Here is a 9,724-nt window from a genome sequence, read left to right on the forward strand (position 1 = left end):
GGCAGTCCAAGATCCAAGAAAGACATCTGGTAGAATTGTTAAGGATAGTTTAACATTTTAGTCCACAGAGAGGAAATGTTGCTCTAAAAGGACTGGAACTTTAACCTGTAACCTACTTGATTGCTGAAGCCTCCTCTTAGCTTAGCTGGTTATTTTTAGAATATAGTTTTGCACAAAATGAGGAGTGTAAATTCTGTTCCCCACTTTTTACATCGGAGCTGTGCTATAGGACGGGATCATTTTACAGCCAGACAGGGCAGGAGGAGGGATTATATCGTCTGGGGACTGTCAGTGAACATATGGGCCTGTGAGTACTGTTTTAAGACATACTTAAAGTGAGGATGCTTTCAGAAATAATGCCATGAATATTCTTAATTTATCAAACAGAAAAAACTAAATCAAATCCTGTGACCACCCTTTGCCTTGTAGATATACCTGTGAACAGTTTTTCAAGATACTTTGCAGGAGGGTTATTGGAAAACTTGCCACAGTTCTTCAGTGGGTTTAGGCAGTGTCAGTGTTTTCTGTTTCTTCCTGTAATCCTAGACTGACTCTATGATGTTGAAATCAGGGCTCTGTGGGAGACAGACCATCTGTTGCAGGACTGCAGGACAGTTTCTGGTTGTTGTCTAGCTGAATGAATTTGGTCAGACATCTTCTTGATGGTGTTGTGTGAAGTGCCTAAAACTTTTGCACAGGACTGAATGCATATACACTATAGTGCATAATCTACCCTTCAATACTGTGCTGCAGAGAACCCTTCAGTCTAACTCTGTTGGAGCATTTAAAATATGCCTCTAATTAGAATCAACAGCCCATAATACCTTCCCTTTCACACAGGAGTACAGAGCTTCACTGACTCCTGACTCCTACTCACATTTCGCTTCCTCCTCCTACGTAACTTGTGGTCCTGCGCCACATTCAAGTCCTGTCTTTTTAACAAATATAGGTTCTGACCTCCTCGAAGCCAAACATACAGTTAGGGCTATATATTGTTTTAGCGCATTAATTTGTCAACCTGGTAAAAACCGAGTTAAAAATGAAATGGACTATCTCGTCTCTGTTTGACTGAGTGCCTCCATCTACACCAGATGTTTTTGGCTCCTCCCAGACAGCTTGGTCAAACATTCCAGCCCACCTCTGGGAATCTGCTGGCTCCTCCGCACACTCCCACTGAACTCCAGTCAAGATTTTACAGGAGCTAAGGAGACTGAGCTGACACAAAATGAGAGGACTTGTTGTCTTGGTTACTTTGGCCTGCTTTGCCACTGCTCAGCACCAAGCACTGATTGACTATTTGGAGCGGAGGCTGCTCGCTATTGAGGTAAGACTCCCTTTACCTCCCTACTGAGCCCTGCGCTCCAGAGTCCCTCTGAAAGGAAACTTCCAGGGACAGGGCAAAGGCAATGGAATGCAGATGTGGGCAAATCCTGGGGAAAATGCTGGAAAATACAGCTCTCTGAAATGTATAGGGATAATGAGCTTCTTGTCTGGGTTATGACAGAGTTAAAATGCACCTTAAGAGTTTTGTATGATGTGATGATTGTCTGTATGATGCCAGAAAAACAGTTTGCACAAAATAAATAAAAAAAAAAAAATTAAGTTTCTTATAAGGCAGTAGACCTGGTTTGTTCACAAGACCTGTACTATCTTGGCATCACAGAATTACATTTATCAAGATGATCAAGTAAAGGAGATAATTTGACCAGCAACACATGGCAAATGAAACATCTTTCAGGGAATTTCCTGCCCGTGTAGAAACTTATTTTTGTTATTTTGTCATCAGCTCCCTCAAACTATTATTCATTCACATCCCTCAGTCTCTTTGTTGTTGTGTCAAGTGGTGTCAGACTTCACTGATCACCTGTAGAGAAAATGTCGTTTCAGTTTTTTCCCGTCCACAGCAAGGTCAGAGGTCAGTCTGCTACAGAGCAGCTCCCACAGAGAGCGCTGGCAGGATTCAGTGTTTTTTGCTAGAGAGACATTTGAGCAGGGTGGATACTTGCCACGTGTAGGTTGAACCTGGTTGTTTGAAGGATGAGTTTCCCACTTATTATGTCCCAGTCTCTTCTCTGAGTCTGAAAGGGACATAAAATTAATAGCCTTTACAGTGCTTTCTAGAAATACATTTGTAGTTCCTGCAAAATAAAGATCTGTGTATTGTTCATGCTGCTGAAGGATGGAGAAAAGATGGAGCCTTGCCACTTCTGCTTGTGTCCAGGTTCGGGTAATTACTCACCTTTGTTTTTTTTAAAAAAAAAAACAGGACCGGATCTCTCTATGGCACGAACAGACCACCCGTTATGCATCTGAGCTGCGGGAGCTGAAGCAACAAATGGTTTCCCAGCTGGAGACCCTGGACAAAGAGAAAGAGGCACTGAGAATGAATCTGGATGGTGTGGGGACCAGGGTGGACCGGGTCGAGCGTGAACTGGACTACCTGGAGACTCAGAACGGGGCTCAGCCGTGCGTGGATGTGGATGACAAGCTGATTGAGCAGCAGGTGACTCTGGTGAAGGAGAAGCAGAAGGCCAAATATTCAAAACTCTCAGGTGAGACATGATGGTGTTACACTGCACCTTTATCAGAGTAAAACTTTTATCAAGAAACAGATTTAAGAGAATAGTTATTCTTACTAATTACTCTTGGCTTTACTTGCTTTCTTGTCAAGCATTCTTGTCATATCTGTCTGTTATATATGAAACTGGAACCAGCAGCTGATTGGCTTAGCTTGGCATAAAGGCATAAAACAGGGAAACAGCTAGCCTGGCTTTGTTCAAAGGTAACATCTATCTAAGCACCTACCAGCACCTTTGATTTAATCTGTTCAAAATCCCAAGTATAATACATTTTGTGGGGTTATGTGCTGGGCTATTTGTTGGCTGGGTGCAATAACCTGCTGAAGTCTCAGCTGATTGTTTGGCAACCCTCACAGTGACAATGAGGCTTCAGGAGCTAAGCTAACTGTCTCTTGGATGACAATTAACAGATATGTGAGTGGTAGTGATCTTCTTGTGCAACTCTTGACACAAAAACAAATAACCATCTAATTTCCTCTCACTCGCTTATGTTCAGACTGCAGCGACATGATCTCCAGTATAAAAGCCATGAAGATCTTGAAGCGAGTTGGAGGGCCAAAGGGCGTGTGGAGCAAAGACACGGGCAGGGGCTCTGGGAAGGTCTACATTTTTAATGGTACAGATGATGACACCATCCATGAGTTTTCCTCTGTGCAAGACTTTGCCCGCTCACTGGGCTTGTCTCTGGCCAAGACTGTAAAGCTGCCGTCGGCCTGGAAGGGAACAGGACACGTCGTCTACAACAATCACGCATATTATATCAACCAGGTTGATGAGATAACGGTGGTTAAATATGACATGAAGAACCACTCTGTGACAGACAGCGCAGTGTTTCCGGTCCAGGACCACGTCCCAGTGTACAGCCTGACCCCTGAGACAGTTATGGACCTGGCTGTGGATGAAGAAGGCCTGTGGGCCATTTACAGCACGCGGCAGAACGACAGGCACATCTCTCTGGCTAAAATGGATGCCAACTCGCTGGACATCGAGCAGATGTGGGACACAAACTGCCCAAGAGAGAACGCAGAGGCGGCCTTCATCATCTGTGGCACCTGTATGTAGTGTACAACACCAAGCAGCCCGGTCGCTCACATGTGCAGTGTGTGTTTGACGTCAACGACATGGTGACCAACGAGGCACCGCAGGTTTACTTTCCAAAACGCTATGGAGCTCACTCCAGTCTCAAGTACAACCCACAGGAGCAGCTGCTCTACGCCTGGGATGATGGCTACCAGATCCTGTACAAGCTTATAATGAAAAAGAAACTAGAGATTTGAGTTGATCAGTACAAACAACCATCCTCCTAAAACTCCCTTTAACCCACCACCAACCTTTAAAGGATCATATCAGTGTTTTTACAGGTTTTATCTTCCAACAAATCATGCATATAACTGATGACCATTTTATAACGTTTGCAGAAGAATTTCAGATTTTCAGATTGTCTTTTGTTACTTTTTAGGCAGCCATTAATCTCCATTTCATACTATTGAAACCTGCAAGAATTATATAATCACGGTAAAAAGTCCACATTTAAAAAAAAAAAAAACTGTATTACTTCACAATTACATAACTTTGAAAACACACTTGAATGCAGACCTGAAATTCACTAAACAACTCAAAAACGTTTCAAGACTCAACAACAAAGAGAATAATAGAAAACATGTGCTGCTTTAATGGTTGGAAAAATCTACTCAAAAATCGGAAACATTTCAAGATGCAACAAGATAACCAGCAATGACATTAAGTATTCATGATTTGGAGTAAATAGGATAAAAATGCAAAAACACTGGTGCGTTCTTTTCTGTTTAAGAAAGGTTCAAAAGTCCTGGACTGTAGAAATGTATCTACTGTCCTTTCACACACTTTCAGATGTGAATGTTGTACATTTTCAGATATTCTAATCAGACACTGCACTGCACGTCCATCTTCACAATCATTTCCGTGTCTACTGGTGAGTCGACTTGAATAGATTTACTGTACTTACCTGTGATCTCTTGCGCTACTGTCTGTATTTCTAAAGTTGTTGCAAATGCTTTTTTTTTTGTTAATGCAAATATTGAGAAAATATTTCACGTCATACTTTTAAATTAGCATTATACCTGACCACTCACGTTAGCCTCACTGTTGAAATCTGGCCATGTGATACTTTACATGTAATTTTGCTGTTTGAATAAATTGTGACAATTTAAATCTTGGTAGCATTGCTGAGTGCATAAACAATCTAATTTCCATATGAATCACATTCATTGATCATTAGCTCTTACCTGCACTGTTCATATGCACCGTCCTGCAACCTCAGGGGTTTGAGAACCATGGCTCTATGTGGAGTCAAAGACAAAGGTTAACAGTTAATGTAGCATCAATTATAAGTCAGTCTAAACACAGGCTTTAGTGTTGCTGAGTTAGTCAATATATGACATTTATTATATTAAATAAAAAGCCAAGCTTAGTTCAGAGGATAGTATCAAAAATTTAAAAAATATATTTAATTGAATTTCATTGTGCAGCTTTATTCATTTACCAGTCTGAACAAACTTCTAGTGTTTACACTGACAAAGTTTAAACCAACAACTATCATCATCATTATATCTGTGGTGTTGTCACTTACTATCAACAACGTTGTCACAATGGTAGGCAACCTCAGAGCTGCAGTAAATAGAATGTAGACAGCTAGCTGGCTAGCACTGATATAATTCTATAACTCTATAACTCTTTATACTTTAGTCGAGCACATATGCATTTTGTGGTGTTAACTTTTTACTAAATCACCAAAATGAACAAAAAGCCCCACTGTCTCAATTAAGCCTCTCATATAATGCAATTCAGTTTCATTTATAGCTGAGGGTAACATCTGTTTCTTACCGTTTGCTTATAACATGCTAATTTTCCCACAATTTCTATTTACTTTAATTATAGTTCATTATGAAAATAAATGGCACTACATTACACCTGTTGACACAGAGTGTTTTTCTATGTACGGTACGTAAAGATACAAACACATTAAAGACATTAAAGGATTTAAACATATTAGACTTTTTAAAAATTTCAGATTCCTTGAGAGTGAACTTCTGTATTGTTTGATGTGACGTCTAAATGTGACGTGACTAATAAAAACTCATTTATGTAGAAACTGTTGGGTTGATCGGTTATATTTTATTGGAGCGCACACTGGTTGACTGTGGTAAGTTCTGAATGTGTCCGATGAGATGTCGACTGTAGAAGTGGACCTGTGTATAACACCAGCCAGAGATTAATGAAGTGTGACAGTAATTTGATTTAAATGGGGGAAGACGGCCTATTTTGAGTATTTTGAGTCTCACAAATTATTTGGAACAATTGTTTCACTTGGCTCCAGAATTGAAGAAAACAATTCACTTACACTCAAACTGTAATAAACTCTGTTGATCTTTCAAACGAACCGTCTGTTGTGCAAACTTGAGGCTAAAATTATCAGTAACACTTATTTGAACAAGTTTTATTTTTTTCAAACTGTAAATAAACAATATCCATAAAAAACTGTTCTTTAGGTTTGGATAAAATCTAGAGTAAGAAAATGTGACAGCACATTAAATTCTGTAAAATCTGAATTACAACTGGGAAGATTTGAATATCACAGCTGTCTATATGTACAAAGGTGAAAACTTCAGTTCGGTTAACGATCCTCCCAGAAAACCTGAATGACTAATAAGCATTTGTGTGTGTTTAACAACGGTGCAGTTTTAAAATCACTTCAAGATACTTTGGACCCAAATTTTGAATATAACTGTAAGATAAATCAAACTAGAAGAACACGGTTATAATCTCATGTTCTTGTAGTACCAACTGTTTTACATCAGCTGATGATGTTCTTGTCTCTCCGTCTTTCATTCAGCTGTCTTACAAAGCATGACATTTGTTATTTGCACTATCCCACAAACTTATATGTAATAATATTTAACTTTAGCTACTTGACTATTTGAATGTGGACATCCTATATCCAATATACCGATCAAATTGAGAAATTTAATGGCAGGTAACTAGAATGTGTCTGCCTGACTTGCACTCGGTCAAGAGGACCATCCCAATTACAAATAACATTTACATCAAAAATGGCAGCTGCACATAAATATGCAAAATTATGATATTGAAAATTACAGTTAAACATTCATAACTATTACAACATCATAGCTGAAACAGCAAAGCTTTCAGGACATCTATCTTCTAGAAAGCTGGTTTTCAGTATTATCAAATATCCATTAATGGATTCAACGTATCCTGTAGTGTCCATTGTTTCTGTCCATTCCAGGTTTGGTCCTGAACTTAGGCTGAGGAGGTCCTTATTGCTTACACATTGTTGGCATAAAAACGGCCTGATATTTTGCGTGACTCAGAGTCTGAGATGAGGTATCGGCATGGTCACGTCACGGAAGAATCGATGTACAAGGGCATTTTTGGCAGATAACCTTTTGTTTGGATCGTAATTCAGCATTTCCTGCAAAGAGACGAATGAGGTCAGTTAATATGTCCATAGACTTCATATACTTATCCTGCTAACTGACACACAAACATACAGGATCAACCTCTTGGGCAGATGTTCTAAATTAACAAATACATGAATTGATTGCAAATGTTCTCACTCCGAGCAGCTCTCTTCCATCCTCGTCAAGAAGAGGAACCACTTTGGATAAATCCTGTCTGGCCCACTTGGGAAAGATGGTTTGTAGTCAGGCATTGATGTGACTCCGGGCCAGACGGTCTCATCAGGCGTGCCCAAGGTGCGGAAGATTCTGAATAGCTGGTCGATCTCAGAGTCACCGGGGAATAAGGCCCTCCTGGTGATCTGTGGAAGAGTGGACAGAGAGGCCAGACTGTGGGTGAGGTTGATCTACTGTGTATCATTGGTAGGCTTTATTTATTACAGTGAAGACGGATGAAACAGAAAGCATTACCATTTCAGCAAAGATGCACCCTAGACTCCAGATGTCAACAGCTGTGGAGTAGTATTTGCAGCCAAGGAGAATTTCCGGTGCTCTGTACCAAAGTGTTACCACCTGAAAAATATCATGAAAGTAAGTTAGAAAAACTGACAATATTCATAAACATGTACTGCAAGAGAAATGCTTTCTGATGTAGGCAGAATCTTCTTTCTTCTGCTAGTGAGCACAGAATTAACCAACAACAATATGTTTTGAATATGTATAAAGTTAGATCAAAGAGTGATAGTGTGAAATAGCAAAGAAAATAGGCCATTGCCATCATCTGGAGCAATTTAATCTTAAATTTAGTTCATAAAAAAAACAGACTGATTAAAAACTGAAGGTGTACAGATGTTCTCTGATCTTACATAAGAGACATTACTACTAAACGATTCCACCTAGTTTGGGAAATGTGTAGTTCATACAGGATGGTTCATTCCCCAACATCTATCTAATGAATTTGTGCTTTTAATTACATAACCCTCTCTTTTACATAAGAGACCTGTACACTATACCTCATGCGTGTAAGTGCGGACAGGTACTCCAAAGGCTCTTGCCAGGCCAAAGTCGGCGAGCTTGATCTCCCCCTGAGCGTTGATGAGCAGGTTCTGTGGCTTCAGGTCTCGATGAAGGACCCTGTGAGAGTGGCAGAAGGCCAGGCCTTGCAGCAGCTGGAAAAGATAACTCTACAAACGCAAGAAATATAAACCCAGGTGAGTTGACTCAAACATCCCGAGCCCATTTTATTGTTGATTTCTTGAAGGTATCAAGACAAATCTCTTTTGCAAATCTAGCTAAGGTTTACCTTAACCAGAGGCAGCGGGATACCGGTGACTGAGGAGGAGTCCATGAACTTCTTTAGGTCCTGATGAAGGAACTCAAAAACAAGGTAGAGCTTGTTCTCAGTGTGGATGACGTCTCGCAATCTGAAACACGGTAACAGGCAGGCTGGATTAAAATCTGACACAAACAATATGATAATCTTGCACACAGCTAAAGAAACTAAGTACTTACTTGACAATATTTGGGTGACTGAGTTCTTTGAGAAGTGAAATCTCTCGATGGCAGTACTTGGTACACCCTCTGTTTCCCTGGATGAAATACACAGTGCATTAAATGGTTATGTAGTGAAGCTCATCCCAGGTTAATCAGTTCTGCTTGGTTCAGCTACTCCTTGGAAGGCTGATGGATAATAACATTGTTTTTCTAATTTTGTTTTCGTAAGTCAAACCGGGAAAGTGCTTGTGTTCACTGCGGATGGAGGAAGCTCTGAGAGTTAGCAGTTAAACCTGTCACATCCTGACGGAGCATTCAGATCTGTAAATCAGTTTCATCAAATGCTAAACAAAGTAAAAGCGGATGTTAGCTGCGTTAACGTTAGCCTAACCTTCCGTGGTGCCCAGATGATAACAAACAGTAAACTTACGTGTCCAGCCTGATTTTCTTCAGAGCAACAGTTTCGCCGGTGACTTTGTTCTTCGCTTTATAAACCACTCCATAAGTCCCTTCTCCTATCTTTTCCACCTTCTGAAACGTATCCATGTTTTATACTTATTTTAGAAGTGTTTGTTGGTTGTTTAGCCAGCTAGCAAGACTCCCCTCTTTGTGTCGGAGCTAACAACTGCTCGGTAGCTACGGAGACAAACGTTAACGAGCAGCACGGGGACCGACATATAATTAACCGCTCCACCGGACTGGTTTAAATGGTCCGGACTCACCACAGCCTGAGGACGGAGTTCCTGTTGAGGATTAACTTTCTCAGGTCAGAGTGAAACCACTAAAAGCTGTAGAAAGGCTCATCGGTTGGCCCTGGTGATGATACTATCACTAGATATGTGGATTAGCGCGGCGGCTGCTCCTCTGTGGAAAACACTGAACCAACACAGCAGCGTTTCCCGCGTTACCCCCGGGGAGCGCTCGTTTTTTTGTTTAGGACACACCGATTACTGAAGCCGGGTGGTATTTCTGAGTTTCTCTAATTACTTCTCCACCAGCGCCGTCCGAGGGAATCACTTTTTATTAAACTGGTAATACCAAGTAAGTTAACATGTTTTTCAAATGCAATGCCAGTTGTGTTTATTATTTTGGTTTAAATGTTGATGGGTGCAAATCGGTGGATGGAGTCGTTTTATGTCGGGATGAGAAATAGACATTCATCAAGCAACCCTCACAGGTCACATGGTGAGACGA

The 9,724-nt window shown here is 40.6% G+C and overlaps 3 protein-coding genes and 2 pseudogenes across 13 annotated transcripts in view; 2 read left to right on the plus strand and 3 right to left on the minus strand.

Moving 5' to 3' along the window:
* LOC108886438 (growth/differentiation factor 11) overlaps positions 1-9,724 on the minus strand; it is an 89,028-nt gene that overhangs the window by 43,713 nt on the left and 35,591 nt on the right. The gene's annotated exons all lie outside the window — the stretch shown is intronic.
* si:ch1073-456m8.1 (leucine-rich repeat flightless-interacting protein 2) overlaps positions 1-9,724 on the plus strand; it is a 67,804-nt gene that overhangs the window by 19,445 nt on the left and 38,635 nt on the right. The window lies entirely within an intron of this gene.
* Positions 1-9,724, minus strand: part of LOC108886436 (advillin) — a 118,475-nt gene that overhangs the window by 12,831 nt on the left and 95,920 nt on the right. The window lies entirely within an intron of this gene.
* Positions 1,092-4,769, plus strand: LOC108898923 (olfactomedin-like protein 3A; annotated as a pseudogene).
* LOC108898924 (cyclin-dependent kinase 2-like) lies at positions 6,040-9,497 on the minus strand (annotated as a pseudogene).

The sequence above is a fragment of the Lates calcarifer genome, linkage group LG12 (genome assembly GCF_001640805.2).
Source record: "Lates calcarifer isolate ASB-BC8 linkage group LG12, TLL_Latcal_v3, whole genome shotgun sequence".
NCBI lineage: Eukaryota > Metazoa > Chordata > Actinopteri > Centropomidae > Lates > Lates calcarifer.